Genomic DNA, 19,190 nt, shown 5'->3' with positions numbered 1-19,190 from the left:
TTTAAAGTTCTGTTCTATGACACATTCTGAAGTCTGAGAAAAGTAAAGATTTATTATTCTATCTCTATAGTACTACTAAAGAGAGATTTTATTTCTTTAAAAGTTTAGCCACAAGTAGTAGTAACTTGTAAAATCTCTGCCAAAATTAAGGGTAAAGATAGAAGAAAAGAAGTGCTCGTGTCACGAATTCTCTATCTTCTCAGTGACGTCACCAGGGTCTTTTTTGGGAACACTACTATAAATATGGATTACCCAACCCCCCAGACAATTAAAGGTTGTCAGAGCCTCATCCAATTTGACAACCTACTTTCAAAGAGATGAAGAGTCCTGATGAAGACATAAAGCCAATTCAAAAATCTCTTCTTGGCTCTAAGAAAGCAAGGCAGCCAGACTCATTTCCAACCCACTCCTCCTCCTCTGCATCCTGCAGGACAAAATGTTCCAGCAACAGCTCATCTCACTGGGAAAATTTACATTTGTTTGAAACACTTCTACATTTCTCCTCTGTCTCTGGAAGTTCCATCTTAAATAAAGAAGAAAAGATCACAAGATTTTAGATGATTTCCCCATAACACAAATGTAGGTGTTTCTTGATGACTGCAGTTCCATTTTTTCTGCCTATGGGATGAAAATTACCCAGTGAGAATGAACACAGATCATTCCCTCTTTCTGTTCCTTCACATTATTTCCTACTCTTCACTCAGAGTGCTACATGGAACCCTTATTACCAACAATCCCATAAAGACATACTTAGCCAGCTCCCAGCAGAAGAAAAGGATTAGCTGGAGTCAAAATTCCAATTCGGATAAGTAGGTCCTTTAAAATATTATCTCTATTTCAGCAAGCCAAAGCAGCTAATCACCCCAGCAGTACTAACTCCAGACCTAGATGATTTTGCTACTAGACTCTAGATGAAAGATGTTGTGATTTTTTGCCTCCTGGCACTTTCTGCAGCATCCAAGAAGCATTTCAAAATTGAAACATCACACAAAACTGATCCAAGTTTTAACAGAGCATTGTCTGTCCCATCCTAGTTATGCCTGAAGCACGACCAAGTTGGAAGACCAGCTTTTTAGAACCTGCTTAACTAATACTCTATGCCATCTAAAAAAAGCTACATCATGTCTAGTTTCTTGCAATGCAGAATTCCAGCTTCCAAACGGAGAGAGAACATTCTACTCCTAAAACTACACATTATTTACCACAGCACTAAGAAGTTCATAGGGAGGCTAAGCATTCCTTGTAACATAAGTCTATTATTAATAACTTTTAGCCCAGAAAAGTTCTTGATAGCAGGCATTCAAAGAGAATTATTTGGACTCTATCCTTTTCAGCACTACTCTGCAACCTTCCAAAACTCCACATCAAGTAAAAAAAGAAGTTTAAAAAAATCAGTTTTAATTAGAAAGTTTCCTGCAGCTATAGAATTATCCATCAATGTTTTGGGGGATAGGCACTAGAGGCGACACCTCAGTTTCCAACATGTTATACTTTAGGGATGCTCTCTTAATGCACAATTAACTACACCCCTTTATTTTCTGAGGTCCTCTATAAAAAGTGTTAAAAACAGTGTATTAGAACAAAAGTTTCTGACCAAAAGGGACAAAGAGTAGAGTTTATAACCCTAGTTCATATTCTGTAGAAATTGTTTCACAACCATTTAGCAAATCCTGTTTAAATAATAGTAGTTCCTCTCCCCAAAGGGTTCCGATGTAACAAATTAAGGTAAGGCTCAACAACACTCTCTACAAATGCTAGAGCTCAAAATGAAGCCAAAGAAGTTAGTTCCAACATTTGCAATTCAGAGTTTCTTAAGATATATTTCCTGAGCTACAGAATCTCTTAGCTTTCTCCATGCAGTACCTTCATAAGCCAGTTTTTATTAGAAGGAAGCCTCAATATTATGAGGTGTTCAAGCCTGGATTAAGGTTGCCACAACTCCAGCACAAAACTGCAAAAAGGGACAAGAAAAATATGCTAGAAGGCATCCTTTATATTAACTGATGGCCACTGGAGTCAAGTTTCTCAGATATTCCACCAGCTCCGGAAGCACAAGTAATATCAAGAGCTCAGAACTGTCTGCTGAAGAACATACCTCACTTAATGTGCAAGACAGGACTATATTTCACCATTCTAAGGTTGAAAAACTAGGATTTGGGTTGTTACTGCCTCCAGATATAGACGAGAATAAATATTAGGTCCACTTGCCTCAAATGGAGAAAATCACTATGGAGCCCAGAGTTTCACTGTTTTGGCCTTAAAGCATCATCATTCTAACACCAACTGGTCACTGAGACGCTGTGACAAAATATAAACCATTACTAAAATGAGGCTGCATCCTACACACTCACTTCTACTTTATCTCCCACACTTCAGCGTGAGAGCTCCTATGAGAAGGAAGCAAAGCCTCAACTGTCACATACAGCCTTTGGACTCCGTTTTGCTTAAAATGCAAGACATTTCAGCAAATCCCCTGAACACAAAGGGAACAAGTAGTACTCAGTCTTCCGATTGAGAAAACAGACCTTGTTCAAAGCCTCCCAGGTGAGATGGAGAAAACCTGCAAACAGAAGCACCAGAAGTAAACTAAAGAGAATATCCTGGCTTCAGATGGTGCTTTCCAGTTTGCAAAATTCACAGCCAGATGATGCACTGGAAAGAGGCTAAAGGTAATACTTTGGTGTACAGATTTCTAATTCTTCAGATGCAGAATTCATCCAGCTTGGCTGAGAAACACATACAAAATAAAGACCTAAAATTGTTTAATAAAATTTGAATTAGAAACTGAAGATTTTACTCCCTTACACAGTGAACTGTTGTCTGTAGTAAATATACTACCCTTTATTTCTCAAGTTACTATCAGGTGTTTTGGGTTTGTTTTTGAACCAGAGGAAAGTCTCCTTCCAGAAAGGTGAAGAAAGGGTGAAGATAGGGATGTTAAGCCTTTGTCACAGTTTATAAAATATATTTCTCAAAGCAACAGAAGTGGTGGAGAAGTAAGCTCAAGAGACTTTTTTCCAGGTCATACCTAATTAAAGTAGGGAATGTATCACCACAGAAAACTAGGGCTAAGAATTCAACCCATCCAGAAGTTAAAGCATTTATTATTACCAGCTCATATCAGTAAGAAGTCCCATCAGTCTCCCAGATTTAAACCTGTCTTTCAGACTTGAGGAAGACCTAACGTTCACATCACAGACAAGTCATCCTGCATCTTTTAAAGTATTTTTGTTAGACAGGACAACAGATGAGCTGTGCCTTGTGTCTGATCCGGTACGAAGGTGCTTTTCCAAGATGCTTTCATTATTTGCATTCTCTTTCCTAAAATAATCTACCACTATTTAAATGGCAGGCAAGCATTTCATTAATTTTGCTGAAGAATATCTACATCTACTATGTTTGGAGTTCCATTTGAGTTAGCCATCAGCGTTGGCCCATGACCAGTCATCTCCCTGCAATGTGCGATTTGGAATTTTTTTCCTCCTCCTTCTCACCATTACTGCAGAAAGCACAAGACTATGATGTACAGTGCTGAGGAACAGGAAGCCTGGTCTACTGAGGCTTTTATACATGAACGCCAAGCCCTTTGCTTTTGCCATAATTATGAACTAAATGTGCTAACAGTCATTATTTCAAGAATACGCTAGCTCAAACTAAGAATTATTGCCTGTTTAATAAGTAGTTCAGAACAAAACCTAGTGGGCAATCACGACTTAAAGAGTATTACTGTAACTTTCAGTCTATATTACTGAAAGCTTGAAGCTCAGGTCCTACACAATTTATTTCCACCTCCACATACTGTTTTTATAATTACTCTGTTTAAAACCAATGGAAGTATTTATTTAATATACAAAGCCTCCAGTAAGATACAAAATTCAGATTCATTATAAATAGTAATTTATACAAAGAATATTAGTGTTTGAAGAAACATACATACCACCAGCCTAAGCCTACCACACTCCCACTAAAGCAAGTGATCCAGATCATACAAGAACCACACGACTTTATTTTATTCTAAGGCTTCTGAAAAAAAACCACATAGATGAAGATCAACTGGCCCTACTACTGAGATACTTGCTTCACTCCATCAGTTAGAGAAGAAAAACCAGGGGGAAAAAATAAAGATAAGCAGTAGTATCACCTACTTTCTCTTAGTGTTTGCCCTTAAAAATGAGAAGAGTCAAACAGGCACATATACATGCTTTAAAAACACTCAGGCCTGAAAAACATGTAGCACTGACCCTTAACTTCTATGGCAGTGACAATGATGACTATTCCACACACATCCTGCTCCCCCATGATAGCCTGAAATAATATCAGTACTGAGGTACTGTTCTATTACCAAACCCTATGGCTGTGGAGCTGAGGGATTATACAAATCTCTTCCATACATCCTGCTTCCAGAACACACACAGCTAATAAACCTCCTCCTATTTGCCTTCAGGTTCATTCTGAAGAGTTTAGACATCTGGTTGGCTTGTTTGAAATAAAAAGCCCAACTAGTAGGTTTGTTTTTATGATCCCAAGTGTGAAATGTTCTTGCTGGAGGCCTCAGGCCAGGTGAAAAACACTTGTGTTAAGATGCTACTTCATGGCATTTCAGGGATCTAATGAGCTATATAATCTGCACACAGGGAAGTCTCCCTAACATTAGCTTGCGTAAAACTATGGAAATTAAGAACAAGGAACCTACAGTAGTCCAAATATTTTTCAGTAAATAGTACAGCTCGTGAACTGCTAAATTTAGAACTCAAGTGCTTAGCAGTATTCTGTAAATATCCATCCATCTCAATGCTTACAGTAACACAAAATACACTTCTCACCGAGCCTTACTGTCCTAATTCTTTATACTATGAGTAATATTTCCCTCTCAGGACAAAGGACTATGCCCAATTTAGTGGCGTAAGGAAAGTTTCAGTCTTTATCTCAAAATTATAACCCTCCAGAAGATCATTGTGCAATGGTACTGAATGAGCACACGTATGAGCGTATCCTTATTTTAGGAGTTTGACAAATACAAGGCTTACATATTTTCATATAAAACCCAAAAGTCTAAAAAAGAAAGCAAATTATAGGACACAAGAGTAAAGTTCTATGCAGGCTTGCATACAGCGGTTAAGCTTTCTGCTGTATTATCTATCTTGAAAGAGCACGGAAATGCATTGAACAGATATGAGATATGGTGCGTAACAGACAACCAAGTTCCCTCTCATGGCCCAAACTTGTTCTCAATCATGGCTGACCATCTGTAATTTGTTACTCAAGAAACTGGAATTCATCTGGCAGGAGACACTACCTCAAAAGGCAACACACTGAAAGACCTCATGTTTTACTACACATATCTAGTTACATGATCCATTAGAATTTAGAAAAAAGCCTAAATACCACACAGCTTTCAAGTAGCAAGAATTTTCTTTAACATAAAGAAGTTATCAGATATCACACTACAAATACCAAAACTGAATGCTAGTTTGATTTAATTTAATAAATAGTTTAATTTGTTGTTGTTGCTCCTTACTTTGCTAAACTACAGCTCATATTAACTTAATTATTTGTTGGTTTCCAACTTTTTTTGCACATCCCATGACTTTTCAAATGGTGAAGTCTCTGAAAGGATCTATACTACTGCTCTACTACATGTGAGCCACCAATAACAGCTCACAAATGCTCCCAGTATGAGCAGACCACAAGTTAAAGTCCATTAAAATAATGGAATGAAATACAAAGACAAAAGCAGTACATATGTCAATATTGTGTGTGCTTTCAGCATCAATTCAGATATTACTTCAAGTGTCACAAGGGGCATCCCTCTTGCCAGACTTAAGGTACTTTAATAATGAGTTCAGTTGAGCTATGCAGCCCTTACTAGTTCACTAGACCATTCCAAAAGCAAGATAACTACTTTGTCTGTGCATTCAGCCTTCAACAGCACATTGAACAGCTGGATTCAGGAAACACTGTGCTAGAGGTCAAGACACAAACCAAGGGGTACACAATTGCAGTAGGAATTTAGAAAAAGCATTTGTAACAATTACATGAACTAACAGAAATCTCATGAGACAAATGAAGTTATACCATGTAAGAGAAGATGACCACATTAAGTCAGAAAAAAACCCAGTGAACTCTATTTTAACTACATCAGTGATTGCTTTCTTTAAATACTGAAAGAAGACCTTCTGCTTGAAGGCAAAGCTCAGTATTTTCACTGTGTGCTACCTCAACACTATCAGATGTTTAATGAATGAGTCATTAATTCTACAAGCAAGTTCAGTGGAAAGATTCATTTGCCGACGTGGATTCATAGGAAGTCACTAGGACTCCAAATCATGAAGTTTACTCACACAGTACAGGCTATGAAGCCTTAATGCAAAACCATGCTCCTGTATGGGAAGCAAATGGGCACAAGGTGCTGATCAGTACACGAAGTATTATGGACCACACTTCAGGTAGTATAGGGCAGAATAACTCCATTTTATTTGAGCACAAAAATGCCAGGTAAAAAAATGAAGTTGAGGACAGGGAAGAGCCTTTAGTTTTCATCTTCACCGGTTGGGACAGAAATTTAGCAGCTTTAAATGGCAGTAGGTAAGTCACTTGACTAGCAAGTCAAGCACGCAACATCTGCGGACAACAACAGTGCAAGAGAGGACAGGACACTGAGTGTTTGGAAGGGAAATCTGTGTCCTCCCACTTGGGCAATTATCTTTACAGATGACTGCCTTCTGACAAGATCAGCTTCTGGTAACCAAGTTGAAGGACAAAACAGTAAAGATTTATGTGATAAAGTCAACAGTAAAAGAGATGCAAGCATGTCCTTTCAGCTCTTCACCTGAAAACTCTCAATCTTTCAAATGATCTTTCAATACTGATAAGAAGTGTGCTTTATCTAAACACACTTTAAAATATGCCTCTGAAATTACATCTGCATTTCTGGCATCTTCACTCATGCAAAGGTTAAGCATACTACATAGTCTGCATAAAGCAGTAACATCTTTTCTGCTGAAGATCTGAAACATCAAACCACTGCATTAGGGGAAGTCACTGGCTGAGCACCTGGACCCAAGAAGTACTGAAGTGATAAACAAGCTATTGACAGCTGCAGCCTTTTCTGCAGGTGCAAGAGGCATTTACTTCATTTCAGTCTGGCTCAGTTGAAAAATTAGTTCAATAACTAGTTCAGAATTTAGAAGTAGGTTTGGTTTTATTTGATCCTCTCAGATCTTGTGCTCAACTGAGAAGAGGGGAAGGGGGAAGGTTTCCCCAAACCAGTTCCAAAATTTAAGACTGCGTATTTAACAGGACTATAAAGTTTAGTCTCAAGGATACATGGTATTTTGCAACTGATTTTATTACTAAGATTTGAGCATCACACTTAATACAGAAAAAACCTCCCACAACCAAGTATTAACCCACCTTGCACAGTTCCCCCGTACCACCCTCGGCTGCAGCTTCCACAGCCAAGCTTGCCTAGCAGCATCACCTACAGCAGGATGCATCTAACTAAACAAGCCTAAAAAAAAAAAGCATCCTAACAACAAAATCCCCATTTCTGTTGACTATTATGAGCTTAGAGCAGTTAATTCAGCTGAAGGTGTTAGAAGCTAAGCAAGTAAATCCCCCCCCCCCCCAAATATCTAACCTGAAGGCAGGAACTGGGATGTGCCTTGCTGTACAAGCGAGCACACAAATGCTGCACACAGCAAGCACAGAATTAATCCCCACTTTACCCACGTGCCCAATCCATGCCACCCACCACCTCTTCAAGGATATTACGGGGGATACTTCTCAGTCATACTATTCTGCAGCAAAAATTGAAGTTTTGGAATAACAGCATGAAGCTACTTATATCTTAACATTTTGAAGAGGAAATTTAGTGATTTTATTTTAAGATAAGGTGTTACGCAAATATAAGTTAAAAAGCCCTTTTACTTTTTCATAACATTAAAAATAAGCAGCTATACTTCATCTTGTGTATCAAAATATAAACAAGTGTTAACATCCTAAAGTACACTCCATTCACATTTCACCATCCACATTGCCTTTAACTTCTCAACACCAGGAGATGCTGCCTTACTTTTCTGGCAACATACTGTGGGTTAAGAGTGATCACTGAAGTAATCTCAGCTAACAAACAGTCAACATCTTCAAAGAAGGATTATCAGACTTTCTAAACCTCTGCTCAATTTAAGACTGCAGCATGATTTCAAAGGATAGATGTCCATCTCCTTAGAGCACACAGTGGAAAGAATGGTTAGAAGATTAATTATTCCAGCTTGCAGCCAGCTGCATCAAAACTTTAACTACACTCAAATATATCTGGGTGATGAGAATAAGCTGCTACATATGCAGGGAGTAGAAACAGGGCAATGATTAGAGCAAGACTAAGGAAATTACTGGAAGGTAGAGATGCAAAGTAGCTTGAAAGCTTACAGGGAGAGATGCTGGAGAAACAACAACGAAGAGTATTTACAGAACTGCGTCAAACAATCTCAACAGAGAAAGGGCTCAGAGAAACCCATTTCTATAAGGCACAAGATTAGTTATGTGAATCGAGTTCGGCAGCGAAGATATCATGAGAACTAAGATTTCAAAGAGAGAAAGTTGCACCCATAGAGATGTCAACAAATACTTCCAAATACAAATCCAAGAAAAAGTACTCCAAAAGAAAAGTTAGCCCCAAGTGGTGGGGCTTATTCTTCAATGCCTACCTTGCAATGCAAGAGAAATTTCATCTCAGGAATGGAGAGATTAAAACAACCCTAACTACAAATGACTTCAGAGTCACTCTGCAACACTTGGAATTATTTGCAAGGTACCACGTTCAGGCTATTATGTGATATATTTGAGTACAGACAGAAACAGGCCATGCTTTTTAAAAAAAAGTTTTGGACATCAGTTTCTGAAGCTAGGCCTGCCTTCATTGCACATCTGTCTTCAGAAAAAGGTCAAAATTCATGCAACTGGTCTCCAATTCCCCACATTCCAGTAGAATTGCAGGGGAGGTAGGGAACCTTTTGTGAGTACCAAAAGGCAACAAGGAGGTGAGCAGCACCCACCAGTTTCACTTTGACATCAGAGTAACAGGGTTTAGGGACAGGAGAGAACCTACTGAGGTCATACGCCTAAGTTTAAAGACTACTGCCTGTTGGAAGGTAAGCAAAGGCTGCACAGTGAATGCAATACTTGGTGGATAACCATACCCCCAGAGCAGTTATCAGTGGTGCATGGGAGAACGCACCAAATAGGCACCCAGCTCAGTTCACCAATTTCTTTGTTTCCCCATCATCTGTTGCTGGCAGAGTAGGCTTGTTACAAGTAGAAGAAAGGCTGGAAGAACTACAAGACAGCATTAAAATTCTGCTTAACTGACAAATTGGAAAACTGTTCTGCAAGAAATAGGATACAATTCAGTTCTGAAAGGTATGCTCAGGCAAGATTAACCAAGCAAACAGGAAGGCAAGTTCTTCAGAAGAAAGCTGTGGGCTAGGTTGGATCAATGGGCTGACCTTGAAACAAGTGTTAAGCTGTTGTAAGAAAGTCAAATGTATGGGGATGCATAAACAGGAATATCAGCTCCAGGGCACATGAAACAGCCTTTTTACTCCACTCAGCACAGGAAAGCCTCAGCTGTAAGCACCACACTTGAAGACCAATGTGAACTAACTTGAGAGAAGAACAAAAATGATTAGAGCTGAAAAAACAGGACCTCTTGGGAAGAGCTGAATACACTAGCTTTGTTTAGGCCAAAAGTATCACAAGGCTACAGGGTGGAAGGCAAGACACAAGGAAACAGGAACATCACAAAGAACAGTTCAAATATTTTTAAAATATTAGTTACTACAGCGTAAAGAATAGCTGTCCCTCATGCCCAGGGAATTGGGCAATAAGCTTGACCTGCAGTAAGGAAGATGTCTAGTTACATATTCAGAACCAGTTTTAATGCTGAGGACAGCAAAGCACTGGACTGAGGAGAAAGTAGAGCTACTCAAGTTTCTTTTATGAATCATATTAGAAGTGCAATACTGGTACAGGGCATGGGATTCTTACAACCAGCCTACAGCTTTCTCAGCCCTACCTTTTTTTTTTTAATGACTACCTCAATTTCAAGCCACTGTAACATCTTTGCTTATCCTCCTACAGTGTATGTTTAGTTTCAATGAGCTAGAAGTTACTTTTCTGAGTTTTCAAATTAAGACTTCAGGATTTGCATGTTCAGGTGATTTTACTATACGACAAAAGTCACACCTGCCTCATGCTTTCTTCACACAGAAATAAATCAACTCCAATCATCTCCTATGGCAGTATGCAAATTTCAGCAATATTGCAGTATCCTGTTGTATCTTTCCCCTCTAACCAACAGAAACCAGAAGCCAATTACTTCAGAAAGACATGCGTGCTTAGCGTTCTAACAACCTGGAACAGTGATGTAATAGCTTTCATTGATGTGGTGTCACAAAGCACCCTGACACAAACCTATGCACGCAACTTTTAATACAACTATAGCCTTAGGCTTGGTTAGGACTTCCTGAGGATGGAAAATGCTGCACACAAACCAAATACTCCAAAATAAAAACTAAGATATGCAGGATTTTACAGATGGGGATTTGAAACAGACAGCATTAGTTACAGGCAGTCAGAGGAAGTCTGTGCCTGAGGTAAGTTACATGTTCACATTTGAACTGCAAAATATGAAGTCACTGAACAGGGGAAGAATTAACTCATAAGAGCTCAAGCACAAATAGGACACCAAAGCAGCACACAACAAAGACAAAATACTATCTTTTTTCATCCTCTGTAATAGTTACGGTACTACAAGTACTTATCCAGGTACTTGTCTCTTTGCTTAAATGCCATCCTTATGATTTGTGAAACATGAAAATAAGAGAGCAGCAACAGTCCATCTTACCCTCCAGGAGTTCTGCAATTTCTTATCTGAATATTGAACCAGACAGGTCTGGTCAAGATGGAGTCCTAGTGGAAGATGATGATAAGGTAAGCAAGCACACACATAGCCAAGCTCAAATGGACTACCATACGTACTGAAAAGTCAACAGGCTAAGCTTCACACATGTTCCAGTGCCAGCAGCATTCTCTTCTAACCAGCAAGTCTGCTATTGTATCTTAACCTTCGGTAGCCCCTTACAGCAGGCAACAGCACTTCAGTTTAGCCTCCAAATTACACTTCTCAAATTCATCAAGTTTCAAATTTGTTGTTCCATTTAATCACTTTTAAAAAATGAAAAGATGAGGTCCTAGGTACCCACTCCTTCTCCCTTTCCCACTAGAAGAAATATATACCATATTGTAGCCAATTCAAGTAAGTAGTTATTGAATGCTGTTTTCATTATTGCCCTCTCCTCCTCACTTACTAAATACTGCATCAGATTACACTCTGGAGCACAGCAGCAGTCTTGAGGCATGCTTACACACCACTACACTCCATTCCAAATAGGACATAATGAGTAATTATTTGCCACTACTATTAGGCTGGGATAATTGAGCAAAAAGGTTCCTTTTTTTTTTAAACTAGGATTGTAATTCTAACTGTCAGTTCATCAAAAAACTATGCACCCATACAAATAGATCCTAGGTATGTAAATAGAGACCATCACTTAAAAAAAATCACAACCTCACACAGTCCACAGAACAAAAGTCTCCTATGTTACAAAAACAAAGCTAGTTCATACCATGATACAAAACCCACCTGCAACCTCAGTGGCCATCTATATGTTGACTAAGATATGCTTAGCTACAAGAGACACAACACAGTGGATCCAGAACCATCCAGCTTCAAGCACATTTCCACAACTCTGTGTTGATTCATATTCTGCATCACAACTGAGGTTCCAAACTTCAACATTTTTCATATTCTGCACACTACTTTTGGACTGTGGAAGTTGATAAAGAAACAGGGTTTGTCAGACCCTAACGACATACAGCTTTTTATCACTTGCACCCTTCCTTAAATATGATAAATTTTCATCCCTCTAAAACTAAAAGAGGTCAAATCAACAGAAACCTTGAAAGAAGACAGAAAAGTGCATTTTTCATTGGGAAAGCAGAGGGAGTTAAAGGAAGCAGTACCTTTAAAACAAGAATTTTCCCTATAAACAGACTTTGGAGGGTAGAATAAAGAACACAAACATCACACAGTATCAGTAGTAACTGTATGAAATGGAGGAATACTTCATTATGACAAAATCTAAAGTCACAATTAAGAAGGTGAAACACACAAACAGCACTGAAGGAATGATTTAGTGCCACAGACATCAACACGAACTGCACAGAGCAAAAATTAAACATGCTGCAATAATAATTTGAACTGCCCAATTAGGTTAAAAAACGCATTTACCCTACAAATTAAAAAACCTCCCAAACCCCTCAAAGGCATTAATGCTGTTCACAATGTTATTTGAGATGCAAATTAGAGACCTAAAGTTAATATAACACCAACAGCAAGTTCCTATTATTCCCATTCATGGCTCAAGGGGAGGTGACAGTAGAAGAGAAGCCACAGCCTTGTATGAGGTCTTATTAGGACAGTAAAGGTTTTTCTTAATCTTTTAAGTTAATCCACCTTAACTTCAGTGTAGAAATTGCCAAATTATAAATGCGATCTTTCACAAACTCAGAAAACTTAAGTTGCATTAACAGCTGCCGAGGCTGGCTGGATGAGGGGGATGTTAAGGAAAAACAAGTATTCTTCAGAAAAAAAGGAATTCAGATCCTGTCTTCCACCATCACAGATCTCAGTCTAAAGCACAAAAGTAAACATATAGACAGTGGTACTGCAGTTATTTCTTCAACTATTTCCTGTACCAGCTGGGTTCCAATTTTAAAGCTCAGCAAACGCAGAAACAGCTTTCTTCCATCTGAAATGCCTTTCCCACAACAACATGTAGGTCTTAGTACACCGAGTCAGTTTTGCAAATGACACTTCTAATGACAGCTCTAGGCAAAATATTGTTTGATTTCACACTCTTAGCTCTATCTGTACAGACAGACTTACACACATTGAAGAGCAATTGCCATCACTGGCACTGTATGTCCAAAGCTCTAAGCCTGCAATTTGATACATCATTGACAGTATTCTTCCCTGTACTTTATACCAGAGTTTAATTTTCAGAGGAACTTAAATCAATGTTGTCATACTAAATTCAGAGCAATGATGCTAACATTAGGTAGTCAGAACCCTTGATCTTCCTGTTTATGCCCAACAAGCAAAACGTTAAGTGATGGCCTGCATTTCACTAAAATATAATCAAGTTCAAACAGTTGAAAGCCAGTTATATTAGTTTTGTTTTTATAACTCAGGACATTTCCCAATTGAAACATTTCAATTTCTAAAGCATGATATTCAACTGCTTGCTTAAAAAAACAGTGCCGTCGGTAAACTGAAAGCCATAACCCAGATAATGTATTTAGTAACAACCCTGCCTACTTCCTCCCCTCAACCTAAAAATTAGCAGAAACATGGCCTTCAGAAGTTACTTGTACCCACTACAAACCACCAGAAGTTAGCTGAGGAGTTTCTTGCCGGTTTGTTCATGACACTATTTCCCATACCAACCAAACAGAAAAGCCAAAACAGCACAAAACGTAGAAATGGCAATATTAAAGAGCTGACAGTTACCTTGATTTCAGGTTTTTCTATACTCAACAGTACTGCAATATCCAGTTGGGTCATCACAGAAAAATCTGTAAAACAGCCTAAAAAGGAGTTGAAAACTTTTTTTTTCAGGCCTCCTTTTGAGGGGGAAAGAAAATCCTTAAAGAAAACCATTTTCTAAAACATGACTGTCTCAATCCCCCTAGCAGAGCGTTTACAGTCAAGAGAAACCAACAAAGCACAGATTTTTTTATTTTTTTTTAATACAGACTCTTTCATCACTGGATTGCAATACTTTACTGTCGGCTAAGATCTTGTTAACCACACAAACTTCATGATGTACCAAAAAACACATTGTCAATGTAAATGGCTACCCCTCAGATATACACAGTCAATAGATTAAAACAACTTACCTACCAAGAAAGTATCAGCCACTACACTGAGTTCAAGTAGCTGTTTTCCTAGTCATGAATTTCTTCCCTAGAACTAATGAAAAGGGCTGCCTTCTGCTCATTAACCCTTCCTTCAGGAGTGCTCATAAAGGCCTTCACAGGTTTCTGTGTATAGTTTCACCCCCCCAGAAAGCTTATATTACTTACAGCATCTAGAATAAAAGTTACAGCTACTTCTGCAATGGACAGGAATCTCTTACATGTTCTACCATAATATATTCCAAAATAAAAGTTTCTATGTAGATTGTGTAATGCTAAAGACAAGATCCTATGAACATTTACCTGCAAGATCATTCCTACACAAATATCAGCTCTCAAGAACGTCAAAAATAGTCCAAGGAATTTATTTTATAAAAATAAAAATGAAAGTTCAAAGCAAGCAAAGCTTTCTCTAAAAAGAAAGCACAAAACTTGTGAGCTTGCAGGGGAGAAGGAAATTCACTGTCTCCAAAAGGCAAAATTTCTGTTTATTATGACCATCAAAATACAGAAAAAGAAATTTAAATGATAATACCAGTATTTTCCACTAAAGGTTTAACAAGACTTCTTACTAGTATTTAAGAAAGCCCAAAACAGAACCAGAAAGGACAAATTCTTAGAACAAAACTCGAAACCAGCACCAAAAAAAGTGTAGGAGCGAGGAAAGAATTGTGTTTGGAAAGTTTTAAGTACACCATGTTTCTAAAGGGAATAATCTATCAAACCACAGGAGGTGACTAGAACTGCCATCATCACTGCTAACACAAAGGAATGTAGATTGGGGGGAGGCAACAGAGGAAGGGGGAGAAAGAACAGGGTAGGGAAAATGAGAAGGAACTAAAAAAGGGAGCTACAGTAATGGCTACCAGACTCTCAAGGAATTCCTATAGGAAAGAATAAATCCTTCATGTTTTTTTTAAATAAAGCAATCCATGCAATAAATTGCAGACATCTCAGTAACATTAATCTTTCAGTTTATCTGCCCACCATATTTTCATAACTGTAGTTTTATGCCTATACTAAACTTCCAAAGCTTAATACAATGGTTGCGAATAGAAATACTATTTCTTCTTTCAGCCTCCTCATTCTTCCGAATCATAGTACCCTGCAGAAAAACAGCTTTCCAAGAGGACACAGGGAAGTTTAACTACACCAAATTTAAAATATCCCTCTACAATTATTTAATCAACTTTAATTCTCAAGTTAAAGACACAATAACTACGGGTTACACACTGGCAGGTAAAGGCCGCTAGAGGACAGCCAGATTACCACAGCATGGAACATCCTGAAAGGGTATCATTAGGGGGATGATCTTGCAGATCAGTATTTTATGTCTAATAGGCAGCATGTACTTCCATATGATGAAGAGCAGCATCTTATAGGAGCATCTTAATAGGGATGATTAAAAGTAACAGATATATTAATATGAATAGTATTTTCCCGAAATTCAAAGCAAGCGAGTGGTAAGTAAACCCATTTTCCAGTTAGGAGCTCCACCAGCTTATGCAGAACTACTTGAAATGTATATTTGAGCTCCCTACACACACTGATCTCCTGCCTCGGAGTGCAACTCTTCCAAGCATTTTCAGACACACAATAATTGTAAAGATACAAGCTCTTTGGGCTCAATCACGTACGCTGCATCTCCAATAAAACCAGATCAAGTCACATGCTTCATTAGGAAAGTTTTTGCTATTCGGCAAACACTGCACTCCAGATTCCATAAGCCCAGCTCGAACCAAACAGACTATCCACAATTAAAACACATGCAGAAACATCTGAGCTTGCCACAAGATACACAAACTTACTGGTTCTTGCCAGAAATGGCTTTGACGGAAGTATTTTCTAGCAGTCAGGCATATGAATGGGAGGCAATGTAACAGTAAAGGCTGTAATAACTGTTCTCAGGAGCTAATTTTAATGTAAGCACAGTGAACCAGAAAATAGATTTGACCAGCTGGCTCAACTCATCCCGAGGCCTAGAACTCGGCATGCACATTAAAAGCCAGTGCCTTCTCTGGTCTGACTCACCAAGCCACTCTCAACCCTGCAACCTGAAAGTTACAGGGCTACTACAAAGCACGGTTTCTGTAACGGCTGTTTTCTGAACGGTTATGACGGATATATCATTTACCTAAAGAGAAAACACCTTAACTTTCAGATCTCTCCCAGAAGAGTTCAGATAACTGACGCAACGCTAAACCAGAGGATCGTCCTCAACGGCCAGCCTCTCTGTCTCACGAGACCTAAAGCGACCTCCTTAAACAGCACCCAAGATTTCGAGAACGCAGTTCTAGCTAGCCTTCGCACAGGCAAGGAGACATTTAATAAGCCAAATAATCAGAACAAAGCCACGTTACTGCCCTTCGGAAAGCCGGAATAACACAAAGAGCCTATTCACTCACCGATCTCGGACTTTTGAACCCAACTGGTCGTTACACTCGCGAGCCATAAATCAGAAATCAACTTTCCTATCGCTTGAGGGAGGGGAAGGGAAGAAAATAATCACGGTTTTCACCCAGGAACCATTGTGGAAGGCAGCTATTGTGGAAAAACGCGCACCTACTCTGACGTAACTCTCTACCCTTGAGCAACGGAGGGGAGAATCGCCTCCAAAACCCCGGGGCGATGTGCCCGCAGCCGTGTGTCCCGCAGGGCAGCGGCACAAAGGAACGTCCGCGCCCGGCCGAGCCCCGGGGACCCCCCCGGGACCCCCCCACACCCCCATCCCCCGGCCACCGCCGGGGCAGGCCGGAGCCCTCGCCTGGAGCGGCCTTGGGAGACACAGCACCGCGGCGCAGGCAGCCTAATTCCCATCCCGAGCGACAATTATTAATGCTAATGAGGTGGGGGTTGGTTTGGGTTTTGGGTTTTTTTTGGGGGGGGGGGTATTTTTTCTTCCTTCTGCCAGGGCAGCCGCCGCTCCGCTTCCACACGAAGCCTTCGGCTAACGGCAGGGCGAAAAGGCAGCTAACCTTTACCTCCAGCTGCGAGGAAGGAGCGCGGCCCCCGCTCTCAACACCAACAGTAATTAAAAAAAAATAAATAAAAATACAGCCCCCACACCTATTTATCCATCTAGCCGTATAATTAAGGAGACGAGCAGCCCGCAGCTCTGCGGCAGCAGGAGGGCTGCAGCCGCGGGGAAGGGCAGCTCCGGGGTGACACCCCCACCCCGCAGGGTCCCTGTCGTGTCCCCCCGGCCCGTTCGTCCCCCCTTCGCCCACCGAGAGCTCTCCGGTCCCCACAGTCGCCCGGGTTTCGCCAAGGGGTCCGGGCCTGGCCGCCTCCCCTCCAGCCGGCACTGCCTCCGGGCCGCCCGAACGGCTGTTCCCTGCCGGTTGCGCTCGCCCTCGGCCGCCGGGTGCTGCCACCCGCGGCCGGCCTGCCTGCCTTCCCTCCCCCGCCCGCCTCCCCTCGCCGCAGCGCCGGTCACCGGTACCTGCGCCCGCCCGGGCCGCCTCCCCTCCGCGTATGGACCGGGCTCCTCAATGGCAATTGAACAAAACACAGCCGGCTCCGCCCCCTCCCGGCACCCGCCTGCTCCCATTGGCCGGCCCGCCCGCCCGCCGAACTTTGACCCGCTCTACCATAGGACGGCGGGGCGAGCTGGCCCGGCCCACAAGGGGCGGGGGGCCGGTCCCGTTCCCGGCAGGGACTCGCGGCTGCGGTGCCGGGCGGGGCGGGGAGGAAGCGCTGGACTACAGCCCCCAGCAGGCGCGGCGCCCTTCTCTCATTGGCTAGCCGGGGAGCGTGCGGAGGGGCGCTTGGCGGGGGCGGGGGGGGGAAGCTGCGCTTCTCGCCCGCGGGGGGCGATTACGTCATCGCGTCCCCGGATGGAGCCGCAAGAAGGGACGCGGGTGCGCGTGTGGCGCAGCGAGCGGGGCACGGCGGGGCCCAGCCGGCCGAACTGCGCATGCGCACTGGCTGAGGGGGCCGGGGTGGGGGCGGGGGCCCTCACCTCAGGAGGGCGGGAATGGGTGGTGATGGTTCTTCTTCTTCTCCTCCGCCTCAGGGCGATGGGGCTGGGGTCTGGCCGGGTGTGGGGGTTGCCCCCCGGCCGGAGCGAGGCCTGAGCATGCCAGTCAAGGCCGCCCTGCTGGGTTTGGGCCTTGTCAGTCTGTGGGTGACCTCCGCCAAGGCCTGGCCTGGCCCTGGCCGGCTGGTTGTGCCCAGCCTGGTGGCGGTGGCAGAGCCTCTCCCCAGAAAGGCTGAGGTGCAGGCAGCCGGGCCTGTCGCAGTGCTGGAGGGAGCAGGAATGGCACCCGGGGCTTCCCCCAGAAGCAATTGCTGTGGCTTGCCCTAACCGGCTCCCACTGCTTATGTGACTTTCCCCATAGCTGGTTCTTCCCAGCGACGTGCTGCTCTGGGCTGTGTAACGGTGTGGTTACACTGCCCTCTGCTTGCCTGCTCCGTGCTTCCCTCAGCTGGCAGCTTCCAGGCCGACCTGCGGGAAATACCTCAGCTTCATCTCCCACAGGGGTCCCGCATGGATCCGGACTGGTGCCATCTTCTCTTGTCTCTCAAAATGGAGGCCAGAAAAAAACCCAACATCTGCTTCTTACTCTGCAAGAAATGTTCCTATGGGAGTTTTTAAAAAGCAGTTATGAGTCAGCCATAGTGAGGAAGTGGGATGTGTTTGGACAACAATTACATTGTACACTTGTCAGGGCAGAGACTGCTTTATGTGGATGTGTAGTCCTTAACATCATGAGAAACCAAACCCTGATTTACTGTTGCCTACAGGCCTAACGTTACAGAGGTACAGGTATTTTTTATTAATGGTGACTATTAGCAAGCTCTTCTCATCCCTTTAACAAGGATCTGCTATGTCAACCTTCTGCAACCTGTTCTTCAGTGTTTGCACATGGAGTTGTAGATCACTCACTCACCTTTCCTTTGACCCAGAAGTTTTTCAGCTGACTTTACCTTACTATCCTGTAAGATTTTGCTGAATTACAAGACAATGCTGCAATAGATACATAAGTTAACATTGCAATGCAGAGTCCAAACCAAAACTGTGTTCCTGGGAGATCCTTACTTTGGCTTGCTTACTTTCTAGGCTTTCAAATTTTAACCTTAAGAGACCGATAACTTAAACCCAATTTTACTTCAGACAGCATTACCAGGTTTTGCTGCTCGTTCTCCAT

The 19,190-nt window shown here is 41.8% G+C and overlaps 1 protein-coding gene across 3 annotated transcripts in view; it reads right to left on the bottom strand.

The window, feature by feature from the left end:
* FAM53A (family with sequence similarity 53 member A) overlaps positions 1 to 17,593 on the bottom strand; it is a 73,317-nt gene extending 55,724 nt beyond the window's left edge. For 2 of the 3 annotated variants that reach the window (XM_069795608.1, XM_069795627.1), the window contains exon 1: positions 17,483 to 17,593. The gene's annotated coding sequence lies outside the window, so the exon portion shown is untranslated. Of the gene's footprint in view, positions 1 to 13,633; positions 13,656 to 17,482 lie in introns of those variants that run through there. The other variant, XM_069795618.1, reaches the window with a different exon arrangement.
* Between the last annotated feature and the right edge of the window lie 1,597 nt (positions 17,594 to 19,190).

Source organism: Haliaeetus albicilla, chromosome 1, assembly GCF_947461875.1.
Source record: "Haliaeetus albicilla chromosome 1, bHalAlb1.1, whole genome shotgun sequence".
Classification (NCBI taxonomy): domain Eukaryota; kingdom Metazoa; phylum Chordata; class Aves; order Accipitriformes; family Accipitridae; genus Haliaeetus; species Haliaeetus albicilla.
The sequence above is the reverse complement of the archived record's forward strand: the minus strand, read 5'-3'. Positions and strand labels throughout refer to the sequence as shown.